Source organism: Schistocerca piceifrons, chromosome 2 (genome assembly GCF_021461385.2).
Source record: "Schistocerca piceifrons isolate TAMUIC-IGC-003096 chromosome 2, iqSchPice1.1, whole genome shotgun sequence".
Classification (NCBI taxonomy): Eukaryota; Metazoa; Arthropoda; class Insecta; order Orthoptera; family Acrididae; genus Schistocerca; species Schistocerca piceifrons.
Window position 1 is genome coordinate 39,718,405 of NC_060139.1, and position 24,154 is coordinate 39,742,558.

General features: G+C 50.6%; 24 non-coding genes across 24 annotated transcripts; 12 read left to right on the forward strand and 12 right to left on the reverse strand.

The window, feature by feature from the left end:
- Positions 1-1,045: 1,045 nt before the first annotated feature.
- Trnal-uaa lies at positions 1,046-1,129 on the reverse strand. Its single transcript has one exon. It is a non-coding gene; the product is annotated as a tRNA-Leu (tRNA).
- Positions 1,130-1,812: 683 nt separating this feature from the next.
- Trnag-ccc lies at positions 1,813-1,884 on the forward strand. The gene has a single exon. It is a non-coding gene; the product is annotated as a tRNA-Gly (tRNA).
- A 1,126-nt stretch (positions 1,885-3,010) lies between these two features.
- Trnal-uaa lies at positions 3,011-3,094 on the reverse strand. The gene has a single exon. It is a non-coding gene; the product is annotated as a tRNA-Leu (tRNA).
- A 683-nt stretch (positions 3,095-3,777) lies between these two features.
- On the forward strand, positions 3,778-3,849 carry Trnag-ccc. Its single transcript has one exon. It is a non-coding gene; the product is annotated as a tRNA-Gly (tRNA).
- A 1,126-nt stretch (positions 3,850-4,975) lies between these two features.
- Trnal-uaa lies at positions 4,976-5,059 on the reverse strand. The gene has a single exon. It is a non-coding gene; the product is annotated as a tRNA-Leu (tRNA).
- Positions 5,060-5,742: 683 nt separating this feature from the next.
- On the forward strand, positions 5,743-5,814 carry Trnag-ccc. Its single transcript has one exon. It is a non-coding gene; the product is annotated as a tRNA-Gly (tRNA).
- A 1,126-nt stretch (positions 5,815-6,940) lies between these two features.
- On the reverse strand, positions 6,941-7,024 carry Trnal-uaa. The gene has a single exon. It is a non-coding gene; the product is annotated as a tRNA-Leu (tRNA).
- Positions 7,025-7,707: 683 nt separating this feature from the next.
- Trnag-ccc lies at positions 7,708-7,779 on the forward strand. Its single transcript has one exon. It is a non-coding gene; the product is annotated as a tRNA-Gly (tRNA).
- Positions 7,780-8,904: 1,125 nt separating this feature from the next.
- On the reverse strand, positions 8,905-8,988 carry Trnal-uaa. The gene has a single exon. It is a non-coding gene; the product is annotated as a tRNA-Leu (tRNA).
- Positions 8,989-9,671: 683 nt separating this feature from the next.
- Trnag-ccc lies at positions 9,672-9,743 on the forward strand. The gene has a single exon. It is a non-coding gene; the product is annotated as a tRNA-Gly (tRNA).
- Positions 9,744-10,868: 1,125 nt separating this feature from the next.
- Positions 10,869-10,952, reverse strand: Trnal-uaa. The gene has a single exon. It is a non-coding gene; the product is annotated as a tRNA-Leu (tRNA).
- Positions 10,953-11,634: 682 nt separating this feature from the next.
- Positions 11,635-11,706, forward strand: Trnag-ccc. The gene has a single exon. It is a non-coding gene; the product is annotated as a tRNA-Gly (tRNA).
- Positions 11,707-12,831: 1,125 nt separating this feature from the next.
- Positions 12,832-12,915, reverse strand: Trnal-uaa. Its single transcript has one exon. It is a non-coding gene; the product is annotated as a tRNA-Leu (tRNA).
- A 683-nt stretch (positions 12,916-13,598) lies between these two features.
- On the forward strand, positions 13,599-13,670 carry Trnag-ccc. The gene has a single exon. It is a non-coding gene; the product is annotated as a tRNA-Gly (tRNA).
- Positions 13,671-14,795: 1,125 nt separating this feature from the next.
- Trnal-uaa lies at positions 14,796-14,879 on the reverse strand. The gene has a single exon. It is a non-coding gene; the product is annotated as a tRNA-Leu (tRNA).
- Positions 14,880-15,562: 683 nt separating this feature from the next.
- Positions 15,563-15,634, forward strand: Trnag-ccc. The gene has a single exon. It is a non-coding gene; the product is annotated as a tRNA-Gly (tRNA).
- Positions 15,635-16,759: 1,125 nt separating this feature from the next.
- On the reverse strand, positions 16,760-16,843 carry Trnal-uaa. The gene has a single exon. It is a non-coding gene; the product is annotated as a tRNA-Leu (tRNA).
- Positions 16,844-17,526: 683 nt separating this feature from the next.
- Trnag-ccc lies at positions 17,527-17,598 on the forward strand. Its single transcript has one exon. It is a non-coding gene; the product is annotated as a tRNA-Gly (tRNA).
- Positions 17,599-18,723: 1,125 nt separating this feature from the next.
- Trnal-uaa lies at positions 18,724-18,807 on the reverse strand. Its single transcript has one exon. It is a non-coding gene; the product is annotated as a tRNA-Leu (tRNA).
- A 683-nt stretch (positions 18,808-19,490) lies between these two features.
- On the forward strand, positions 19,491-19,562 carry Trnag-ccc. The gene has a single exon. It is a non-coding gene; the product is annotated as a tRNA-Gly (tRNA).
- A 1,126-nt stretch (positions 19,563-20,688) lies between these two features.
- On the reverse strand, positions 20,689-20,772 carry Trnal-uaa. The gene has a single exon. It is a non-coding gene; the product is annotated as a tRNA-Leu (tRNA).
- A 683-nt stretch (positions 20,773-21,455) lies between these two features.
- Positions 21,456-21,527, forward strand: Trnag-ccc. Its single transcript has one exon. It is a non-coding gene; the product is annotated as a tRNA-Gly (tRNA).
- A 1,126-nt stretch (positions 21,528-22,653) lies between these two features.
- Positions 22,654-22,737, reverse strand: Trnal-uaa. The gene has a single exon. It is a non-coding gene; the product is annotated as a tRNA-Leu (tRNA).
- A 683-nt stretch (positions 22,738-23,420) lies between these two features.
- Trnag-ccc lies at positions 23,421-23,492 on the forward strand. The gene has a single exon. It is a non-coding gene; the product is annotated as a tRNA-Gly (tRNA).
- Positions 23,493-24,154: the final 662 nt, after the last annotated feature.

Here is a 24,154-nt window from a genome sequence, read left to right on the forward strand (position 1 = left end):
GTTTTCCTTCGCCCCTCGTCTCAGTCCGTGCTGCCAGGGCGCTAGTCTGCGGCTTTCGTTTCTCAGCATCGTGTGTCTCCATGTGTCGACTTGTCTCGACTTTGCTCGGCTGACGCGAAAGCTGACGCTTGGAAATGGGCATATATGTAGAGGGCAGGCGCGACAAACGACTGGGAGAGACCAAAAAACGACAAACACACGACAGAACCTTTCATTTTATTGTGGCCACAGATTCGCCCCTTAGTGTACCGAGAGGCAAGAGTGGCGTCAGCGTGCGGGACCGCATAATTATTGCTAAGCAACAACGAAGCCGAAGGAAAAATGCAAAATGAAAGAAGGCAACAGCACGTCGAGTTCCCAGCCGAGCACGCATCCATGTACTAACCACGGCCAACGATTCCTAACGCCGGTGAACAGACGAGAACCGCTGCACTACGCGCGGTGTGGCCGTTGGCGACAGTATCGCGCAACGTGTAGACACCTTACTTCTTGTGAAGATCGCTTGTTATTTACCTGGCAGTGTGTCGCTGGAGGAAGCATTGTCTTTTAGGGGAGAAAAATGAAATGGCACTTGGTGCGGTCGAATACGTGGCCTTTGTGTTCACAGCACGACGCTCTAACTTACTCAGCTATCGAGCTACGCATTGTGGCACGTCTGCAGTCCAATACCCGATCCACCGTCACATCCACCTTTATTACTGCCCTGACACTCATTTACGCACATATCTGCTTTCGTTCACGTTTGCTCGCCTGATGCTTGGACCCCAAAAACCACAACCCAAAGATATCGTAAATGCCGTGAGAATAACCAAGACTCAGCAAACAAAAGAATGTTCGGCTACCGGGAATCGATTCCGGGCCTCGTGGCTGAAAGCCATGTCTCCTAACAGCTTTCCATTCTTTCAGGCCGCCAGACAATCAGACTTGCAAGGCAAGCACCATAGTCACTGCCGTTTCTCGTAGTATCTGTGGAACCTGTTCCCGCGTAATTTACTTGTTTTCCCGCATGTACGAAATTGGTAGTTTTGGAATATTTAAAATGCATTGTCAGATGTGGGGTTCGAACCCACGCTCCCCTTCGGGAACCAGAGCTTAAATCTGGCGCCGTAGACCGCTCGGCCAATCTGACGCGTGGGCGCCAAATCTCTTCCACCGTCGTTTCTCGGTATATCTCCAGAGCCTGACTGCGAAATTAGCGTGTTTTTTTCTTGTGTGAAGGAAATACGTTGGTTTTAGAGTATTTAAAACGAGTTGTCAGATGTGAGGTTGCACCCCACCCTCACTTTCGGGAACCACAGCTTAAACATGGTGCCTTACACCATTGTTTTCCGTCGCCATCTGTCTTGAGTGGAACGAGCAGAACTGTAGTTATCAATATTCACACTGACGCAGAGAAAACAAAAAACGACAGAAGAGGCCGTTCCCTAGCAACGGCTACGCTGTGCATTTCGCCCTCAGGGGAAGCTAATGATAGGCTCCAGGCGAGCATCAAACTAACCAACTTAATATTGTGATACTTAGGCGCTTTCTACTTCTGGATTGGCACACACATGCTGAATCGTCTCTGGATCATCAGTAAGTACGTCACATTAGATATTTGTTTTATCGCCCTGCTGTAAATTAAAGGGCAGTTTTTCAACGGCTGTCAGTTCTGCTTCTAGCTACGCTACATCGCCCTAGCAGCACCTACGCACTGCGTTCAGATGTGCTCACCTCCGCCCTGGCGTTGAGCGCCTACAGCGCCGTCGCCTTCGGCCTCTGATGGCAGGAGGGTAGCCGACACATCAAGGCGTGGGTGGGACGCAGCACAACGCGGTGGTGGTGTAACGGTCAGCATGGTTGCTTCCCAAGCAGTTGATCCGGGTTCGATTCCCGGCCACCGCACAAAAGGTACTTTTTTCTTCTACGGGTATTCCACGTAACGAAACGCGATCTTCGAAACTGTGAACTGTCGCGGTACGAATAGTTTTCCTTCGCCCCTCGTCTCAGTCCGTGCTGCCAGGGCGCTAGTCTGCGGCTTTCGTTTCTCAGCATCGTGTGTCTCCATGTGTCGACTTGTCTCGACTTTGCTCGGCTGACGCGAAAGCTGACGCTTGGAAATGGGCATATATGTAGAGGGCAGGCGCGACAAACGACTGGGAGAGACCAAAAAACGACAAACACACGACAGAACCTTTCATTTTATTGTGGCCACAGATTCGCCCCTTAGTGTACCGAGAGGCAAGAGTGGCGTCAGCGTGCGGGACCGCATAATTATTGCTAAGCAACAACGAAGCCGAAGGAAAAATGCAAAATGAAAGAAGGCAACAGCACGTCGAGTTCCCAGCCGAGCACGCATCCATGTACTAACCACGGCCAACGATTCCTAACGCCGGTGAACAGACGAGAACCGCTGCACTACGCGCGGTGTGGCCGTTGGCGACAGTATCGCGCAACGTGTAGACACCTTACTTCTTGTGAAGATCGCTTGTTATTTACCTGGCAGTGTGTCGCTGGAGGAAGCATTGTCTTTTAGGGGAGAAAAATGAAATGGCACTTGGTGCGGTCGAATACGTGGCCTTTGTGTTCACAGCACGACGCTCTAACTTACTCAGCTATCGAGCTACGCATTGTGGCACGTCTGCAGTCCAATACCCGATCCACCGTCACATCCACCTTTATTACTGCCCTGACACTCATTTACGCACATATCTGCTTTCGTTCACGTTTGCTCGCCTGATGCTTGGACCCCAAAAACCACAACCCAAAGATATCGTAAATGCCGTGAGAATAACCAAGACTCAGCAAACAAAAGAATGTTCGGCTACCGGGAATCGATTCCGGGCCTCGTGGCTGAAAGCCATGTCTCCTAACAGCTTTCCATTCTTTCAGGCCGCCAGACAATCAGACTTGCAAGGCAAGCACCATAGTCACTGCCGTTTCTCGTAGTATCTGTGGAACCTGTTCCCGCGTAATTTACTTGTTTTCCCGCATGTACGAAATTGGTAGTTTTGGAATATTTAAAATGCATTGTCAGATGTGGGGTTCGAACCCACGCTCCCCTTCGGGAACCAGAGCTTAAATCTGGCGCCGTAGACCGCTCGGCCAATCTGACGCGTGGGCGCCAAATCTCTTCCACCGTCGTTTCTCGGTATATCTCCAGAGCCTGACTGCGAAATTAGCGTGTTTTTTTCTTGTGTGAAGGAAATACGTTGGTTTTAGAGTATTTAAAACGAGTTGTCAGATGTGAGGTTGCACCCCACCCTCACTTTCGGGAACCACAGCTTAAACATGGTGCCTTACACCATTGTTTTCCGTCGCCATCTGTCTTGAGTGGAACGAGCAGAACTGTAGTTATCAATATTCACACTGACGCAGAGAAAACAAAAAACGACAGAAGAGGCCGTTCCCTAGCAACGGCTACGCTGTGCATTTCGCCCTCAGGGGAAGCTAATGATAGGCTCCAGGCGAGCATCAAACTAACCAACTTAATATTGTGATACTTAGGCGCTTTCTACTTCTGGATTGGCACACACATGCTGAATCGTCTCTGGATCATCAGTAAGTACGTCACATTAGATATTTGTTTTATCGCCCTGCTGTAAATTAAAGGGCAGTTTTTCAACGGCTGTCAGTTCTGCTTCTAGCTACGCTACATCGCCCTAGCAGCACCTACGCACTGCGTTCAGATGTGCTCACCTCCGCCCTGGCGTTGAGCGCCTACAGCGCCGTCGCCTTCGGCCTCTGATGGCAGGAGGGTAGCCGACACATCAAGGCGTGGGTGGGACGCAGCACAACGCGGTGGTGGTGTAACGGTCAGCATGGTTGCTTCCCAAGCAGTTGATCCGGGTTCGATTCCCGGCCACCGCACAAAAGGTACTTTTTTCTTCTACGGGTATTCCACGTAACGAAACGCGATCTTCGAAACTGTGAACTGTCGCGGTACGAATAGTTTTCCTTCGCCCCTCGTCTCAGTCCGTGCTGCCAGGGCGCTAGTCTGCGGCTTTCGTTTCTCAGCATCGTGTGTCTCCATGTGTCGACTTGTCTCGACTTTGCTCGGCTGACGCGAAAGCTGACGCTTGGAAATGGGCATATATGTAGAGGGCAGGCGCGACAAACGACTGGGAGAGACCAAAAAACGACAAACACACGACAGAACCTTTCATTTTATTGTGGCCACAGATTCGCCCCTTAGTGTACCGAGAGGCAAGAGTGGCGTCAGCGTGCGGGACCGCATAATTATTGCTAAGCAACAACGAAGCCGAAGGAAAAATGCAAAATGAAAGAAGGCAACAGCACGTCGAGTTCCCAGCCGAGCACGCATCCATGTACTAACCACGGCCAACGATTCCTAACGCCGGTGAACAGACGAGAACCGCTGCACTACGCGCGGTGTGGCCGTTGGCGACAGTATCGCGCAACGTGTAGACACCTTACTTCTTGTGAAGATCGCTTGTTATTTACCTGGCAGTGTGTCGCTGGAGGAAGCATTGTCTTTTAGGGGAGAAAAATGAAATGGCACTTGGTGCGGTCGAATACGTGGCCTTTGTGTTCACAGCACGACGCTCTAACTTACTCAGCTATCGAGCTACGCAATGTGGCACGTCTGCAGTCCAATACCCGATCCACCGTCTCATCCACCTTTATTACTGCCCTGACACTCATTTACGCACATATCTGCTTTCGTTCACGTTTGCTCGCCTGATGCTTGGACCCCAAAAACCACAACCCAAAGATATCGTAAATGCCGTGAGAATAACCAAGACTCAGCAAACAAAAGAATGTTCGGCTACCGGGAATCGATTCCGGGCCTCGTGGCTGAAAGCCATGTCTCCTAACAGCTTTCCATTCTTTCAGGCCGCCAGACAATCAGACTTGCAAGGCAAGCACCATAGTCACTGCCGTTTCTCGTAGTATCTGTGGAACCTGTTCCCGCGTAATTTACTTGTTTTCCCGCATGTACGAAATTGGTAGTTTTGGAATATTTAAAATGCATTGTCAGATGTGGGGTTCGAACCCACGCTCCCCTTCGGGAACCAGAGCTTAAATCTGGCGCCTTAGACCGCTCGGCCAATCTGACGCGTGGGCGCCAGATCTCTTCCACCGTCGTTTCTCGGTATATCTCCAGAGCCTGACTGCGAAATTAGCGTGTTTTTTTCTTGTGTGAAGGAAATACGTTGGTTTTAGAGTATTTAAAACGAGTTGTCAGATGTGAGGTTGCACCCCACCCTCACTTTCGGGAACCACAGCTTAAACATGGTGCCTTACACCATTGTTTTCCGTCGCCATCTGTCTTGAGTGGAACGAGCAGAACTGTAGTTATCAATATTCACACTGACGCAGAGAAAACAAAAAACGACAGAAGAGGCCGTTCCCTAGCAACGGCTACGCTGTGCATTTCGCCCTCAGGGGAAGCTAATGATAGGCTCCAGGCGAGCATCAAACTAACCAACTTAATATTGTGATACTTAGGCGCTTTCTACTTCTGGATTGGCACACACATGCTGAATCGTCTCTGGATCATCAGTAAGTACGTCACATTAGATATTTGTTTTATCGCCCTGCTGTAAATTAAAGGGCAGTTTTTCAACGGCTGTCAGTTCTGCTTCTAGCTACGCTACATCGCCCTAGCAGCACCTACGCACTGCGTTCAGATGTGCTCACCTCCGCCCTGGCGTTGAGCGCCTACAGCGCCGTCGCCTTCGGCCTCTGATGGCAGGAGGGTAGCCGACACATCAAGGCGTGGGTGGGACGCAGCACAACGCGGTGGTGGTGTAACGGTCAGCATGGTTGCTTCCCAAGCAGTTGATCCGGGTTCGATTCCCGGCCACCGCACAAAAGGTACTTTTTTCTTCTACGGGTATTCCACGTAACGAAACGCGATCTTCGAAACTGTGAACTGTCGCGGTACGAATAGTTTTCCTTCGCCCCTCGTCTCAGTCCGTGCTGCCAGGGCGCTAGTCTGCGGCTTTCGTTTCTCAGCATCGTGTGTCTCCATGTGTCGACTTGTCTCGACTTTGCTCGGCTGACGCGAAAGCTGACGCTTGGAAATGGGCATATATGTAGAGGGCAGGCGCGACAAACGACTGGGAGAGACCAAAAAACGACAAACACACGACAGAACCTTTCATTTTATTGTGGCCACAGATTCGCCCCTTAGTGTACCGAGAGGCAAGAGTGGCGTCAGCGTGCGGGACCGCATAATTATTGCTAAGCAACAACGAAGCCGAAGGAAAAATGCAAAATGAAAGAAGGCAACAGCACGTCGAGTTCCCAGCCGAGCACGCATCCATGTACTAACCACGGCCAACGATTCCTAACGCCGGTGAACAGACGAGAACCGCTGCACTACGCGCGGTGTGGCCGTTGGCGACAGTATCGCGCAACGTGTAGACACCTTACTTCTTGTGAAGATCGCTTGTTATTTACCTGGCAGTGTGTCGCTGGAGGAAGCATTGTCTTTTAGGGGAGAAAAATGAAATGGCACTTGGTGCGGTCGAATACGTGGCCTTTGTGTTCACAGCACGACGCTCTAACTTACTCAGCTATCGAGCTACGCATTGTGGCACGTCTGCAGTCCAATACCCGATCCACCGTCACATCCACCTTTATTACTGCCCTGACACTCATTTACGCACATATCTGCTTTCGTTCACGTTTGCTCGCCTGATGCTTGGACCCCAAAAACCACAACCCAAAGATATCGTAAATGCCGTGAGAATAACCAAGACTCAGCAAACAAAAGAATGTTCGGCTACCGGGAATCGATTCCGGGCCTCGTGGCTGAAAGCCATGTCTCCTAACAGCTTTCCATTCTTTCAGGCCGCCAGACAATCAGACTTGCAAGGCAAGCACCATAGTCACTGCCGTTTCTCGTAGTATCTGTGGAACCTGTTCCCGCGTAATTTACTTGTTTTCCCGCATGTACGAAATTGGTAGTTTTGGAATATTTAAAATGCATTGTCAGATGTGGGGTTCGAACCCACGCTCCCCTTCGGGAACCAGAGCTTAAATCTGGCGCCGTAGACCGCTCGGCCAATCTGACGCGTGGGCGCCAAATCTCTTCCACCGTCGTTTCTCGGTATATCTCCAGAGCCTGACTGCGAAATTAGCGTGTTTTTTTCTTGTGTGAAGGAAATACGTTGGTTTTAGAGTATTTAAAACGAGTTGTCAGATGTGAGGTTGCACCCCACCCTCACTTTCGGGAACCACAGCTTAAACATGGTGCCTTACACCATTGTTTTCCGTCGCCATCTGTCTTGAGTGGAACGAGCAGAACTGTAGTTATCAATATTCACACTGACGCAGAGAAAACAAAAAACGACAGAAGAGGCCGTTCCCTAGCAACGGCTACGCTGTGCATTTCGCCCTCAGGGGAAGCTAATGATAGGCTCCAGGCGAGCATCAAACTAACCAACTTAATATTGTGATACTTAGGCGCTTTCTACTTCTGGATTGGCACACACATGCTGAATCGTCTCTGGATCATCAGTAAGTACGTCACATTAGATATTTGTTTTATCGCCCTGCTGTAAATTAAAGGGCAGTTTTTCAACGGCTGTCAGTTCTGCTTCTAGCTACGCTACATCGCCCTAGCAGCACCTACGCACTGCGTTCAGATGTGCTCACCTCCGCCCTGGCGTTGAGCGCCTACAGCGCCGTCGCCTTCGGCCTCTGATGGCAGGAGGGTAGCCGACACATCAAGGCGTGGGTGGGACGCAGCACAACGCGGTGGTGGTGTAACGGTCAGCATGGTTGCTTCCCAAGCAGTTGATCCGGGTTCGATTCCCGGCCACCGCACAAAAGGTACTTTTTTCTTCTACGGGTATTCCACGTAACGAAACGCGATCTTCGAAACTGTGAACTGTCGCGGTACGAATAGTTTTCCTTCGCCCCTCGTCTCAGTCCGTGCTGCCAGGGCGCTAGTCTGCGGCTTTCGTTTCTCAGCATCGTGTGTCTCCATGTGTCGACTTGTCTCGACTTTGCTCGGCTGACGCGAAAGCTGACGCTTGGAAATGGGCATATATGTAGAGGGCAGGCGCGACAAACGACTGGGAGAGACCAAAAAACGACAAACACACGACAGAACCTTTCATTTTATTGTGGCCACAGATTCGCCCCTTAGTGTACCGAGAGGCAAGAGTGGCGTCAGCGTGCGGGACCGCATAATTATTGCTAAGCAACAACGAAGCCGAAGGAAAAATGCAAAATGAAAGAAGGCAACAGCACGTCGAGTTCCCAGCCGAGCACGCATCCATGTACTAACCACGGCCAACGATTCCTAACGCCGGTGAACAGACGAGAACCGCTGCACTACGCGCGGTGTGGCCGTTGGCGACAGTATCGCGCAACGTGTAGACACCTTACTTCTTGTGAAGATCGCTTGTTATTTACCTGGCAGTGTGTCGCTGGAGGAAGCATTGTCTTTTAGGGGAAAAAATGAAATGGCACTTGGTGCGGTCGAATACGTGGCCTTTGTGTTCACAGCACGACGCTCTAACTTACTCAGCTATCGAGCTACGCAATGTGGCACGTCTGCAGTCCAATACCCGATCCACCGTCTCATCCACCTTTATTACTGCCCTGACACTCATTTACGCACATATCTGCTTTCGTTCACGTTTGCTCGCCTGATGCTTGGACCCCAAAAACCACAACCCAAAGATATCGTAAATGCCGTGAGAATAACCAAGACTCAGCAAACAAAAGAATGTTCGGCTACCGGGAATCGATTCCGGGCCTCGTGGCTGAAAGCCATGTCTCCTAACAGCTTTCCATTCTTTCAGGCCGCCAGACAATCAGACTTGCAAGGCAAGCACCATAGTCACTGCCGTTTCTCGTAGTATCTGTGGAACCTGTTCCCGCGTAATTTACTTGTTTTCCCGCATGTACGAAATTGGTAGTTTTGGAATATTTAAAATGCATTGTCAGATGTGGGGTTCGAACCCACGCTCCCCTTCGGGAACCAGAGCTTAAATCTGGCGCCTTAGACCGCTCGGCCAATCTGACGCGTGGGCGCCAGATCTCTTCCACCGTCGTTTCTCGGTATATCTCCAGAGCCTGACTGCGAAATTAGCGTGTTTTTTTCTTGTGTGAAGGAAATACGTTGGTTTTAGAGTATTTAAAACGAGTTGTCAGATGTGAGGTTGCACCCCACCCTCACTTTCGGGAACCACAGCTTAAACATGGTGCCTTACACCATTGTTTTCCGTCGCCATCTGTCTTGAGTGGAACGAGCAGAACTGTAGTTATCAATATTCACACTGACGCAGAGAAAACAAAAAACGACAGAAGAGGCCGTTCCCTAGCAACGGCTACGCTGTGCATTTCGCCCTCAGGGGAAGCTAATGATAGGCTCCAGGCGAGCATCAAACTAACCAACTTAATATTGTGATACTTAGGCGCTTTCTACTTCTGGATTGGCACACACATGCTGAATCGTCTCTGGATCATCAGTAAGTACGTCACATTAGATATTTGTTTTATCGCCCTGCTGTAAATTAAAGGGCAGTTTTTCAACGGCTGTCAGTTCTGCTTCTAGCTACGCTACATCGCCCTAGCAGCACCTACGCACTGCGTTCAGATGTGCTCACCTCCGCCCTGGCGTTGAGCGCCTACAGCGCCGTCGCCTTCGGCCTCTGATGGCAGGAGGGTAGCCGACACATCAAGGCGTGGGTGGGACGCAGCACAACGCGGTGGTGGTGTAACGGTCAGCATGGTTGCTTCCCAAGCAGTTGATCCGGGTTCGATTCCCGGCCACCGCACAAAAGGTACTTTTTTCTTCTACGGGTATTCCACGTAACGAAACGCGATCTTCGAAACTGTGAACTGTCGCGGTACGAATAGTTTTCCTTCGCCCCTCGTCTCAGTCCGTGCTGCCAGGGCGCTAGTCTGCGGCTTTCGTTTCTCAGCATCGTGTGTCTCCATGTGTCGACTTGTCTCGACTTTGCTCGGCTGACGCGAAAGCTGACGCTTGGAAATGGGCATATATGTAGAGGGCAGGCGCGACAAACGACTGGGAGAGACCAAAAAACGACAAACACACGACAGAACCTTTCATTTTATTGTGGCCACAGATTCGCCCCTTAGTGTACCGAGAGGCAAGAGTGGCGTCAGCGTGCGGGACCGCATAATTATTGCTAAGCAACAACGAAGCCGAAGGAAAAATGCAAAATGAAAGAAGGCAACAGCACGTCGAGTTCCCAGCCGAGCACGCATCCATGTACTAACCACGGCCAACGATTCCTAACGCCGGTGAACAGACGAGAACCGCTGCACTACGCGCGGTGTGGCCGTTGGCGACAGTATCGCGCAACGTGTAGACACCTTACTTCTTGTGAAGATCGCTTGTTATTTACCTGGCAGTGTGTCGCTGGAGGAAGCATTGTCTTTTAGGGGAAAAAATGAAATGGCACTTGGTGCGGTCGAATACGTGGCCTTTGTGTTCACAGCACGACGCTCTAACTTACTCAGCTATCGAGCTACGCATTGTGGCACGTCTGCAGTCCAATACCCGATCCACCGTCTCATCCACCTTTATTACTGCCCTGACACTCATTTACGCACATATCTGCTTTCGTTCACGTTTGCTCGCCTGATGCTTGGACCCCAAAAACCACAACCCAAAGATATCGTAAATGCCGTGAGAATAACCAAGACTCAGCAAACAAAAGAATGTTCGGCTACCGGGAATCGATTCCGGGCCTCGTGGCTGAAAGCCATGTCTCCTAACAGCTTTCCATTCTTTCAGGCCGCCAGACAATCAGACTTGCAAGGCAAGCACCATAGTCACTGCCGTTTCTCGTAGTATCTGTGGAACCTGTTCCCGCGTAATTTACTTGTTTTCCCGCATGTACGAAATTGGTAGTTTTGGAATATTTAAAATGCATTGTCAGATGTGGGGTTCGAACCCACGCTCCCCTTCGGGAACCAGAGCTTAAATCTGGCGCCTTAGACCGCTCGGCCAATCTGACGCGTGGGCGCCAGATCTCTTCCACCGTCGTACTCGGTATATCTCCAGAGCCTGACTGCGAAATTAGCGTGTTTTTTTCTTGTGTGAAGGAAATACGTTGGTTTTAGAGTATTTAAAACGAGTTGTCAGATGTGAGGTTGCACCCCACCCTCACTTTCGGGAACCACAGCTTAAACATGGTGCCTTACACCATTGTTTTCCGTCGCCATCTGTCTTGAGTGGAACGAGCAGAACTGTAGTTATCAATATTCACACTGACGCAGAGAAAACAAAAAACGACAGAAGAGGCCGTTCCCTAGCAACGGCTACGCTGTGCATTTCGCCCTCAGGGGAAGCTAATGATAGGCTCCAGGCGAGCATCAAACTAACCAACTTAATATTGTGATACTTAGGCGCTTTCTACTTCTGGATTGGCACACACATGCTGAATCGTCTCTGGATCATCAGTAAGTACGTCACATTAGATATTTGTTTTATCGCCCTGCTGTAAATTAAAGGGCAGTTTTTCAACGGCTGTCAGTTCTGCTTCTAGCTACGCTACATCGCCCTAGCAGCACCTACGCACTGCGTTCAGATGTGCTCACCTCCGCCCTGGCGTTGAGCGCCTACAGCGCCGTCGCCTTCGGCCTCTGATGGCAGGAGGGTAGCCGACACATCAAGGCGTGGGTGGGACGCAGCACAACGCGGTGGTGGTGTAACGGTCAGCATGGTTGCTTCCCAAGCAGTTGATCCGGGTTCGATTCCCGGCCACCGCACAAAAGGTACTTTTTTCTTCTACGGGTATTCCACGTAACGAAACGCGATCTTCGAAACTGTGAACTGTCGCGGTACGAATAGTTTTCCTTCGCCCCTCGTCTCAGTCCGTGCTGCCAGGGCGCTAGTCTGCGGCTTTCGTTTCTCAGCATCGTGTGTCTCCATGTGTCGACTTGTCTCGACTTTGCTCGGCTGACGCGAAAGCTGACGCTTGGAAATGGGCATATATGTAGAGGGCAGGCGCGACAAACGACTGGGAGAGACCAAAAAACGACAAACACACGACAGAACCTTTCATTTTATTGTGGCCACAGATTCGCCCCTTAGTGTACCGAGAGGCAAGAGTGGCGTCAGCGTGCGGGACCGCATAATTATTGCTAAGCAACAACGAAGCCGAAGGAAAAATGCAAAATGAAAGAAGGCAACAGCACGTCGAGTTCCCAGCCGAGCACGCATCCATGTACTAACCACGGCCAACGATTCCTAACGCCGGTGAACAGACGAGAACCGCTGCACTACGCGCGGTGTGGCCGTTGGCGACAGTATCGCGCAACGTGTAGACACCTTACTTCTTGTGAAGATCGCTTGTTATTTACCTGGCAGTGTGTCGCTGGAGGAAGCATTGTCTTTTAGGGGAAAAAATGAAATGGCACTTGGTGCGGTCGAATACGTGGCCTTTGTGTTCACAGCACGACGCTCTAACTTACTCAGCTATCGAGCTACGCATTGTGGCACGTCTGCAGTCCAATACCCGATCCACCGTCTCATCCACCTTTATTACTGCCCTGACACTCATTTACGCACATATCTGCTTTCGTTCACGTTTGCTCGCCTGATGCTTGGACCCCAAAAACCACAACCCAAAGATATCGTAAATGCCGTGAGAATAACCAAGACTCAGCAAACAAAAGAATGTTCGGCTACCGGGAATCGATTCCGGGCCTCGTGGCTGAAAGCCATGTCTCCTAACAGCTTTCCATTCTTTCAGGCCGCCAGACAATCAGACTTGCAAGGCAAGCACCATAGTCACTGCCGTTTCTCGTAGTATCTGTGGAACCTGTTCCCGCGTAATTTACTTGTTTTCCCGCATGTACGAAATTGGTAGTTTTGGAATATTTAAAATGCATTGTCAGATGTGGGGTTCGAACCCACGCTCCCCTTCGGGAACCAGAGCTTAAATCTGGCGCCTTAGACCGCTCGGCCAATCTGACGCGTGGGCGCCAGATCTGTTCCACCGTCGTTTCTCGGTATATCTCCAGAGCCTGACTGCGAAATTAGCGTGTTTTTTTCTTGTGTGAAGGAAATACGTTGGTTTTAGAGTATTTAAAACGAGTTGTCAGATGTGAGGTTGCACCCCACCCTCACTTTCGGGAACCACAGCTTAAACATGGTGCCTTACACCATTGTTTTCCGTCGCCATCTGTCTTGAGTGGAACGAGCAGAACTGTAGTTATCAATATTCACACTGACGCAGAGAAAACAAAAAACGACAGAAGAGGCCGTTCCCTAGCAACGGCTACGCTGTGCATTTCGCCCTCAGGGGAAGCTAATGATAGGCTCCAGGCGAGCATCAAACTAACCAACTTAATATTGTGATACTTAGGCGCTTTCTACTTCTGGATTGGCACACACATGCTGAATCGTCTCTGGATCATCAGTAAGTACGTCACATTAGATATTTGTTTTATCGCCCTGCTGTAAATTAAAGGGCAGTTTTTCAACGGCTGTCAGTTCTGCTTCTAGCTACGCTACATCGCCCTAGCAGCACCTACGCACTGCGTTCAGATGTGCTCACCTCCGCCCTGGCGTTGAGCGCCTACAGCGCCGTCGCCTTCGGCCTCTGATGGCAGGAGGGTAGCCGACACATCAAGGCGTGGGTGGGACGCAGCACAACGCGGTGGTGGTGTAACGGTCAGCATGGTTGCTTCCCAAGCAGTTGATCCGGGTTCGATTCCCGGCCACCGCACAAAAGGTACTTTTTTCTTCTACGGGTATTCCACGTAACGAAACGCGATCTTCGAAACTGTGAACTGTCGCGGTACGAATAGTTTTCCTTCGCCCCTCGTCTCAGTCCGTGCTGCCAGGGCGCTAGTCTGCGGCTTTCGTTTCTCAGCATCGTGTGTCTCCATGTGTCGACTTGTCTCGACTTTGCTCGGCTGACGCGAAAGCTGACGCTTGGAAATGGGCATATATGTAGAGGGCAGGCGCGACAAACGACTGGGAGAGACCAAAAAACGACAAACACACGACAGAACCTTTCATTTTATTGTGGCCACAGATTCGCCCCTTAGTGTACCGAGAGGCAAGAGTGGCGTCAGCGTGCGGGACCGCATAATTATTGCTAAGCAACAACGAAGCCGAAGGAAAAATGCAAAATGAAAGAAGGCAACAGCACGTCGAGTTCCCAGCCGAGCACGCATCCATGTACTAACCACGGCCAACGATTCCTAACGCCGGTGAACAGACGAGAACCGCTGCACTACGCGCGGTGTGGCCGTTGGCGACAGTATCGCGCAACGTGTAGACACCTTACTTCTTGTGAAGATCGCTTGTTATTTACCTGGCAGTGTGTCGCTGGAGGAAGCATTGTCTTTTAGGGGAAAAAATGAAATGGCACTTGGTGCGGTCGAATACGTGGCCTTTGTGTTCACAGCACGACGCTCTAACTTACTCAGCTATCGAGCTACGCAATGTGGCACGTCTGCAGTCCAATACCCGATCCACCGTCTCATCCACCTTTATTACTGCCCTGACACTCATTTACGCACATATCTGCTTTCGTTCACGTTTGCTCGCCTGATGCTTGGACCCCAAAAACCACAACCCAAAGATATCGTAAATGCCGTGAGAATAACCAAGACTCAGCAAACAAAAGAATGTTCGGCTACCGGGAATCGATTCCGGGCCTCGTGGCTGAAAGCCATGTCTCCTAACAGCTTTCCATTCTTTCAGGCCGCCAGACAATCAGACTTGCAAGGCAAGCACCATAGTCACTGCCGTTTCTCGTAGTATCTGTGGAACCTGTTCCCGCGTAATTTACTTGTTTTCCCGCATGTACGAAATTGGTAGTTTTGGAATATTTAAAATGCATTGTCAGATGTGGGGTTCGAACCCACGCTCCCCTTCGGGAACCAGAGCTTAAATCTGGCGCCTTAGACCGCTCGGCCAATCTGACGCGTGGGCGCCAGATCTCTTCCACCGTCGTTTCTCGGTATATCTCCAGAGCCTGACTGCGAAATTAGCGTGTTTTTTTCTTGTGTGAAGGAAATACGTTGGTTTTAGAGTATTTAAAACGAGTTGTCAGATGTGAGGTTGCACCCCACCCTCACTTTCGGGAACCACAGCTTAAACATGGTGCCTTACACCATTGTTTTCCGTCGCCATCTGTCTTGAGTGGAACGAGCAGAACTGTAGTTATCAATATTCACACTGACGCAGAGAAAACAAAAAACGACAGAAGAGGCCGTTCCCTAGCAACGGCTACGCTGTGCATTTCGCCCTCAGGGGAAGCTAATGATAGGCTCCAGGCGAGCATCAAACTAACCAACTTAATATTGTGATACTTAGGCGCTTTCTACTTCTGGATTGGCACACACATGCTGAATCGTCTCTGGATCATCAGTAAGTACGTCACATTAGATATTTGTTTTATCGCCCTGCTGTAAATTAAAGGGCAGTTTTTCAACGGCTGTCAGTTCTGCTTCTAGCTACGCTACATCGCCCTAGCAGCACCTACGCACTGCGTTCAGATGTGCTCACCTCCGCCCTGGCGTTGAGCGCCTACAGCGCCGTCGCCTTCGGCCTCTGATGGCAGGAGGGTAGCCGACACATCAAGGCGTGGGTGGGACGCAGCACAACGCGGTGGTGGTGTAACGGTCAGCATGGTTGCTTCCCAAGCAGTTGATCCGGGTTCGATTCCCGGCCACCGCACAAAAGGTACTTTTTTCTTCTACGGGTATTCCACGTAACGAAACGCGATCTTCGAAACTGTGAACTGTCGCGGTACGAATAGTTTTCCTTCGCCCCTCGTCTCAGTCCGTGCTGCCAGGGCGCTAGTCTGCGGCTTTCGTTTCTCAGCATCGTGTGTCTCCATGTGTCGACTTGTCTCGACTTTGCTCGGCTGACGCGAAAGCTGACGCTTGGAAATGGGCATATATGTAGAGGGCAGGCGCGACAAACGACTGGGAGAGACCAAAAAACGACAAACACACGACAGAACCTTTCATTTTATTGTGGCCACAGATTCGCCCCTTAGTGTACCGAGAGGCAAGAGTGGCGTCAGCGTGCGGGACCGCATAATTATTGCTAAGCAACAACGAAGCCGAAGGAAAAATGCAAAATGAAAGAAGGCAACAGCACGTCGAGTTCCCAGCCGAGCACGCATCCATGTACTAACCACGGCCAACGATTCCTAACGCCGGTGAACAGACGAGAACCGCTGCACTACGCGCGGTGTGGCCGTTGGCGACAGTATCGCGCAACGTGTAGACACCTTACTTCTTGTGAAGATCGCTTGTTATTTACCTGGCAGTGTGTCGCTGGAGGAAGCATTGTCTTTTAGGGGAAAAAATGAAATGGCACTTGGTGCGGTCGAATACGTGGCCTTTGTGTTCACAGCACGACGCTCTAACTTACTCAGCTATCGAGCTACGCATTGTGGCACGTCTGCAGTCCAATACCCGATCCACCGTCTCATCCACCTTTATTACTGCCCTGACACTCATTTACGCACATATCTGCTTTCGTTCACGTTTGCTCGCCTGATGCTTGGACCCCAAAAACCACAACCCAAAGATATCGTAAATGCCGTGAGAATAACCAAGACTCAGCAAACAAAAGAATGTTCGGCTACCGGGAATCGATTCCGGGCCTCGTGGCTGAAAGCCATGTCTCCTAACAGCTTTCCATTCTTTCAGGCCGCCAGACAATCAGACTTGCAAGGCAAGCACCATAGTCACTGCCGTTTCTCGTAGTATCTGTGGAACCTGTTCCCGCGTAATTTACTTGTTTTCCCGCATGTACGAAATTGGTAGTTTTGGAATATTTAAAATGCATTGTCAGATGTGGGGTTCGAACCCACGCTCCCCTTCGGGAACCAGAGCTTAAATCTGGCGCCTTAGACCGCTCGGCCAATCTGACGCGTGGGCGCCAGATCTCTTCCACCGTCGTTTCTCGGTATATCTCCAGAGCCTGACTGCGAAATTAGCGTGTTTTTTTCTTGTGTGAAGGAAATACGTTGGTTTTAGAGTATTTAAAACGAGTTGTCAGATGTGAGGTTGCACCCCACCCTCACTTTCGGGAACCACAGCTTAAACATGGTGCCTTACACCATTGTTTTCCGTCGCCATCTGTCTTGAGTGGAACGAGCAGAACTGTAGTTATCAATATTCACACTGACGCAGAGAAAACAAAAAACGACAGAAGAGGCCGTTCCCTAGCAACGGCTACGCTGTGCATTTCGCCCTCAGGGGAAGCTAATGATAGGCTCCAGGCGAGCATCAAACTAACCAACTTAATATTGTGATACTTAGGCGCTTTCTACTTCTGGATTGGCACACACATGCTGAATCGTCTCTGGATCATCAGTAAGTACGTCACATTAGATATTTGTTTTATCGCCCTGCTGTAAATTAAAGGGCAGTTTTTCAACGGCTGTCAGTTCTGCTTCTAGCTACGCTACATCGCCCTAGCAGCACCTACGCACTGCGTTCAGATGTGCTCACCTCCGCCCTGGCGTTGAGCGCCTACAGCGCCGTCGCCTTCGGCCTCTGATGGCAGGAGGGTAGCCGACACATCAAGGCGTGGGTGGGACGCAGCACAACGCGGTGGTGGTGTAACGGTCAGCATGGTTGCTTCCCAAGCAGTTGATCCGGGTTCGATTCCCGGCCACCGCACAAAAGGTACTTTTTTCTTCTACGGGTATTCCACGTAACGAAACGCGATCTTCGAAACTGTGAACTGTCGCGGTACGAATAGTTTTCCTTCGCCCCTCGTCTCAGTCCGTGCTGCCAGGGCGCTAGTCTGCGGCTTTCGTTTCTCAGCATCGTGTGTCTCCATGTGTCGACTTGTCTCGACTTTGCTCGGCTGACGCGAAAGCTGACGCTTGGAAATGGGCATATATGTAGAGGGCAGGCGCGACAAACGACTGGGAGAGACCAAAAAACGACAAACACACGACAGAACCTTTCATTTTATTGTGGCCACAGATTCGCCCCTTAGTGTACCGAGAGGCAAGAGTGGCGTCAGCGTGCGGGACCGCATAATTATTGCTAAGCAACAACGAAGCCGAAGGAAAAATGCAAAATGAAAGAAGGCAACAGCACGTCGAGTTCCCAGCCGAGCACGCATCCATGTACTAACCACGGCCAACGATTCCTAACGCCGGTGAACAGACGAGAACCGCTGCACTACGCGCGGCGTGGCCGTTGGCGACAGTATCGCGCAACGTGTAGACACCTTACTTCTTGTGAAGATCGCTTGTTATTTACCTGGCAGTGTGTCGCTGGAGGAAGCATTGTCTTTTAGGGGAAAAAATGAAATGGCACTTGGTGCGGTCGAATACGTGGCCTTTGTGTTCACAGCACGACGCTCTAACTTACTCAGCTATCGAGCTACGCATTGTGGCACGTCTGCAGTCCAATACCCGATCCACCGTCTCATCCACCTTTATTACTGCCCTGACACTCATTTACGCACATATCTGCTTTCGTTCACGTTTGCTCGCCTGATGCTTGGACCCCAAAAACCACAACCCAAAGATATCGTAAATGCCGTGAGAATAACCAAGACTCAGCAAACAAAAGAATGTTCGGCTACCGGGAATCGATTCCGGGCCTCGTGGCTGAAAGCCATGTCTCCTAACAGCTTTCCATTCTTTCAGGCCGCCAGACAATCAGACTTGCAAGGCAAGCACCATAGTCACTGCCGTTTCTCGTAGTATCTGTGGAACCTGTTCCCGCGTAATTTACTTGTTTTCCCGCATGTACGAAATTGGTAGTTTTGGAATATTTAAAATGCATTGTCAGATGTGGGGTTCGAACCCACGCTCCCCTTCGGGAACCAGAGCTTAAATCTGGCGCCTTAGACCGCTCGGCCAATCTGACGCGTGGGCGCCAGATCTCTTCCACCGTCGTTTCTCGGTATATCTCCAGAGCCTGACTGCGAAATTAGCGTGTTTTTTTCTTGTGTGAAGGAAATACGTTGGTTTTAGAGTATTTAAAACGAGTTGTCAGATGTGAGGTTGCACCCCACCCTCACTTTCGGGAACCACAGCTTAAACATGGTGCCTTACACCATTGTTTTCCGTCGCCATCTGTCTTGAGTGGAACGAGCAGAACTGTAGTTATCAATATTCACACTGACGCAGAGAAAACAAAAAACGACAGAAGAGGCCGTTCCCTAGCAACGGCTACGCTGTGCATTTCGCCCTCAGGGGAAGCTAATGATAGGCTCCAGGCGAGCATCAAACTAACCAACTTAATATTGTGATACTTAGGCGCTTTCTACTTCTGGATTGGCACACACATGCTGAATCGTCTCTGGATCATCAGTAAGTACGTCACATTAGATATTTGTTTTATCGCCCTGCTGTAAATTAAAGGGCAGTTTTTCAACGGCTGTCAGTTCTGCTTCTAGCTACGCTACATCGCCCTAGCAGCACCTACGCACTGCGTTCAGATGTGCTCACCTCCGCCCTGGCGTTGAGCGCCTACAGCGCCGTCGCCTTCGGCCTCTGATGGCAGGAGGGTAGCCGACACATCAAGGCGTGGGTGGGACGCAGCACAACGCGGTGGTGGTGTAACGGTCAGCATGGTTGCTTCCCAAGCAGTTGATCCGGGTTCGATTCCCGGCCACCGCACAAAAGGTACTTTTTTCTTCTACGGGTATTCCACGTAACGAAACGCGATCTTCGAAACTGTGAACTGTCGCGGTACGAATAGTTTTCCTTCGCCCCTCGTCTCAGTCCGTGCTGCCAGGGCGCTAGTCTGCGGCTTTCGTTTCTCAGCATCGTGTGTCTCCATGTGTCGACTTGTCTCGACTTTGCTCGGCTGACGCGAAAGCTGACGCTTGGAAATGGGCATATATGTAGAGGGCAGGCGCGACAAACGACTGGGAGAGACCAAAAAACGACAAACACACGACAGAACCTTTCATTTTATTGTGGCCACAGATTCGCCCCTTAGTGTACCGAGAGGCAAGAGTGGCGTCAGCGTGCGGGACCGCATAATTATTGCTAAGCAACAACGAAGCCGAAGGAAAAATGCAAAATGAAAGAAGGCAACAGCACGTCGAGTTCCCAGCCGAGCACGCATCCATGTACTAACCACGGCCAACGATTCCTAACGCCGGTGAACAGACGAGAACCGCTGCACTACGCGCGGTGTGGCCGTTGGCGACAGTATCGCGCAACGTGTAGACACCTTACTTCTTGTGAAGATCGCTTGTTATTTACCTGGCAGTGTGTCGCTGGAGGAAGCATTGTCTTTTAGGGGAGAAAAATGAAATGGCACTTGGTGCGGTCGAATACGTGGCCTTTGTGTTCACAGCACGACGCTCTAACTTACTCAGCTATCGAGCTACGCATTGTGGCACGTCTGCAGTCCAATACCCGATCCACCGTCACATCCACCTTTATTACTGCCCTGACACTCATTTACGCACATATCTGCTTTCGTTCACGTTTGCTCGCCTGATGCTTGGACCCCAAAAACCACAACCCAAAGATATCGTAAATGCCGTGAGAATAACCAAGACTCAGCAAACAAAAGAATGTTCGGCTACCGGGAATCGATTCCGGGCCTCGTGGCTGAAAGCCATGTCTCCTAACAGCTTTCCATTCTTTCAGGCCGCCAGACAATCAGACTTGCAAGGCAAGCACCATAGTCACTGCCGTTTCTCGTAGTATCTGTGGAACCTGTTCCCGCGTAATTTACTTGTTTTCCCGCATGTACGAAATTGGTAGTTTTGGAATATTTAAAATGCATTGTCAGATGTGGGGTTCGAACCCACGCTCCCCTTCGGGAACCAGAGCTTAAATCTGGCGCCGTAGACCGCTCGGCCAATCTGACGCGTGGGCGCCAGATCTCTTCCACCGTCGTTTCTCGGTATATCTCCAGAGCCTGACTGCGAAATTAGCGTGTTTTTTCCTTGTGTGAAGGAAATACGTTGGTTTTAGAGTATTTAAAACGAGTTGTCAGATGTGAGGTTGCACCCCACCCTCACTTTCGGGAACCACAGCTTAAACATGGTGCCTTACACCATTGTTTTCCGTCGCCATCTGTCTTGAGTGGAACGAGCAGAACTGTAGTTATCAATATTCACACTGACGCAGAGAAAACAAAAAACGACAGAAGAGGCCGTTCCCTAGCAACGGCTACGCTGTGCATTTCGCCCTCAGGGGAAGCTAATGATAGGCTCCAGGCGAGCATCAAACTAACCAACTTAATATTGTGATACTTAGGCGCTTTCTACTTCTGGATTGGCACACACATGCTGAATCGTCTCTGGATCATCAGTAAGTACGTCACATTAGATATTTGTTTTATCGCCCTGCTGTAAATTAAAGGGCAGTTTTTCAACGGCTGTCAGTTCTGCTTCTAGCTACGCTACATCGCCCTAGCAGCACCTACGCACTGCGTTCAGATGTGCTCACCTCCGCCCTGGCGTTGAGCGCCTACAGCGCCGTCGCCTTCGGCCTCTGATGGCAGGAGGGTAGCCGACACATCAAGGCGTGGGTGGGACGCAGCACAACGCGGTGGTGGTGTAACGGTCAGCATGGTTGCTTCCCAAGCAGTTGATCCGGGTTCGATTCCCGGCCACCGCACAAAAGGTACTTTTTTCTTCTACGGGTATTCCACGTAACGAAACGCGATCTTCGAAACTGTGAACTGTCGCGGTACGAATAGTTTTCCTTCGCCCCTCGTCTCAGTCCGTGCTGCCAGGGCGCTAGTCTGCGGCTTTCGTTTCTCAGCATCGTGTGTCTCCATGTGTCGACTTGTCTCGACTTTGCTCGGCTGACGCGAAAGCTGACGCTTGGAAATGGGCATATATGTAGAGGGCAGGCGCGACAAACGACTGGGAGAGACCAAAAAACGACAAACACACGACAGAACCTTTCATTTTATTGTGGCCACAGATTCGCCCCTTAGTGTACCGAGAGGCAAGAGTGGCGTCAGCGTGCGGGACCGCATAATTATTGCTAAGCAACAACGAAGCCGAAGGAAAAATGCAAAATGAAAGAAGGCAACAGCACGTCGAGTTCCCAGCCGAGCACGCATCCATGTACTAACCACGGCCAACGATTCCTAACGCCGGTGAACAGACGAGAACCGCTGCACTACGCGCGGTGTGGCCGTTGGCGACAGTATCGCGCAACGTGTAGACACCTTACTTCTTGTGAAGATCGCTTGTTATTTACCTGGCAGTGTGTCGCTGGAGGAAGCATTGTCTTTTAGGGGAGAAAAATGAAATGGCACTTGGTGCGGTCGAATACGTGGCCTTTGTGTTCACAGCACGACGCTCTAACTTACTCAGCTATCGAGCTACGCATTGTGGCACGTCTGCAGTCCAATACCCGATCCACCGTCACATCCACCTTTATTACTGCCCTGACACTCATTTACGCACATATCTGCTTTCGTTCACGTTTGCTCGCCTGATGCTTGGACCCCAAAAACCACAACCCAAAGATATCGTAAATGCCGTGAGAATAACCAAGACTCAGCAAACAAAAGAATGTTCGGCTACCGGGAATCGATTCCGGGCCTCGTGGCTGAAAGCCATGTCTCCTAACAGCTTTCCATTCTTTCAGGCCGCCAGACAATCAGACTTGCAAGGCAAGCACCATAGTCACTGCCGTTTCTCGTAGTATCTGTGGAACCTGTTCCCGCGTAATTTACTTGTTTTCCCGCATGTACGAAATTGGTAGTTTTGGAATATTTAAAATGCATTGTCAGATGTGGGGTTCGAACCCACGCTCCCCTTCGGGAACCAGAGCTTAAATCTGGCGCCGTAGACCGCTCGGCCAATCTGACGCGTGGGCGCCAGATCTCTTCCACCGTCGTTTCTCGGTATATCTCCAGAGCCTGACTGCGAAATTAGCGTGTTTTTTCCTTGTGTGAAGGAAATACGTTGGTTTTAGAGTATTTAAAACGAGTTGTCAGATGTGAGGTTGCACCCCACCCTCACTTTCGGGAACCACAGCTTAAACATGGTGCCTTACACCATTGTTTTCCGTCGCCATCTGTCTTGAGTGGAACGAGCAGAACTGTAGTTATCAATATTCACACTGACGCAGAGAAAACAAAAAACGACAGAAGAGGCCGTTCCCTAGCAACGGCTACGCTGTGCATTTCGCCCTCAGGGGAAGCTAATGATAGGCTCCAGGCGAGCATCAAACTAACCAACTTAATATTGTGATACTTAGGCGCTTTCTACTTCTGGATTGGCACACACATGCTGAATCGTCTCTGGATCATCAGTAAGTACGTCACATTAGATATTTGTTTTATCGCCCTGCTGTAAATTAAAGGGCAGTTTTTCAACGGCTGTCAGTTCTGCTTCTAGCTACGCTACATCGCCCTAGCAGCACCTACGCACTGCGTTCAGATGTGCTCACCTCCGCCCTGGCGTTGAGCGCCTACAGCGCCGTCGCCTTCGGCCTCTGATGGCAGGAGGGTAGCCGACACATCAAGGCGTGGGTGGGACGCAGCACAACGCGGTGGTGGTGTAACGGTCAGCATGGTTGCTTCCCAAGCAGTTGATCCGGGTTCGATTCCCGGCCACCGCACAAAAGGTACTTTTTTCTTCTACGGGTATTCCACGTAACGAAACGCGATCTTCGAAACTGTGAACTGTCGCGGTACGAATAGTTTTCCTTCGCCCCTCGTCTCAGTCCGTGCTGCCAGGGCGCTAGTCTGCGGCTTTCGTTTCTCAGCATCGTGTGTCTCCATGTGTCGACTTGTCTCGACTTTGCTCGGCTGACGCGAAAGCTGACGCTTGGAAATGGGCATATATGTAGAGGGCAGGCGCGACAAACGACTGGGAGAGACCAAAAAACGACAAACACACGACAGAACCTTTCATTTTATTGTGGCCACAGATTCGCCCCTTAGTGTACCGAGAGGCAAGAGTGGCGTCAGCGTGCGGGACCGCATAATTATTGCTAAGCAACAACGAAGCCGAAGGAAAAATGCAAAATGAAAGAAGGCAACAGCACGTCGAGTTCCCAGCCGAGCACGCATCCATGTACTAACCACGGCCAACGATTCCTAACGCCGGTGAACAGACGAGAACCGCTGCACTACGCGCGGTGTGGCCGTTGGCGACAGTATCGCGCAACGTGTAGACACCTTACTTCTTGTGAAGATCGCTTGTTATTTACCTGGCAGTGTGTCGCTGGAGGAAGCATTGTCTTTTAGGGGAGAAAAATGAAATGGCACTTGGTGCGGT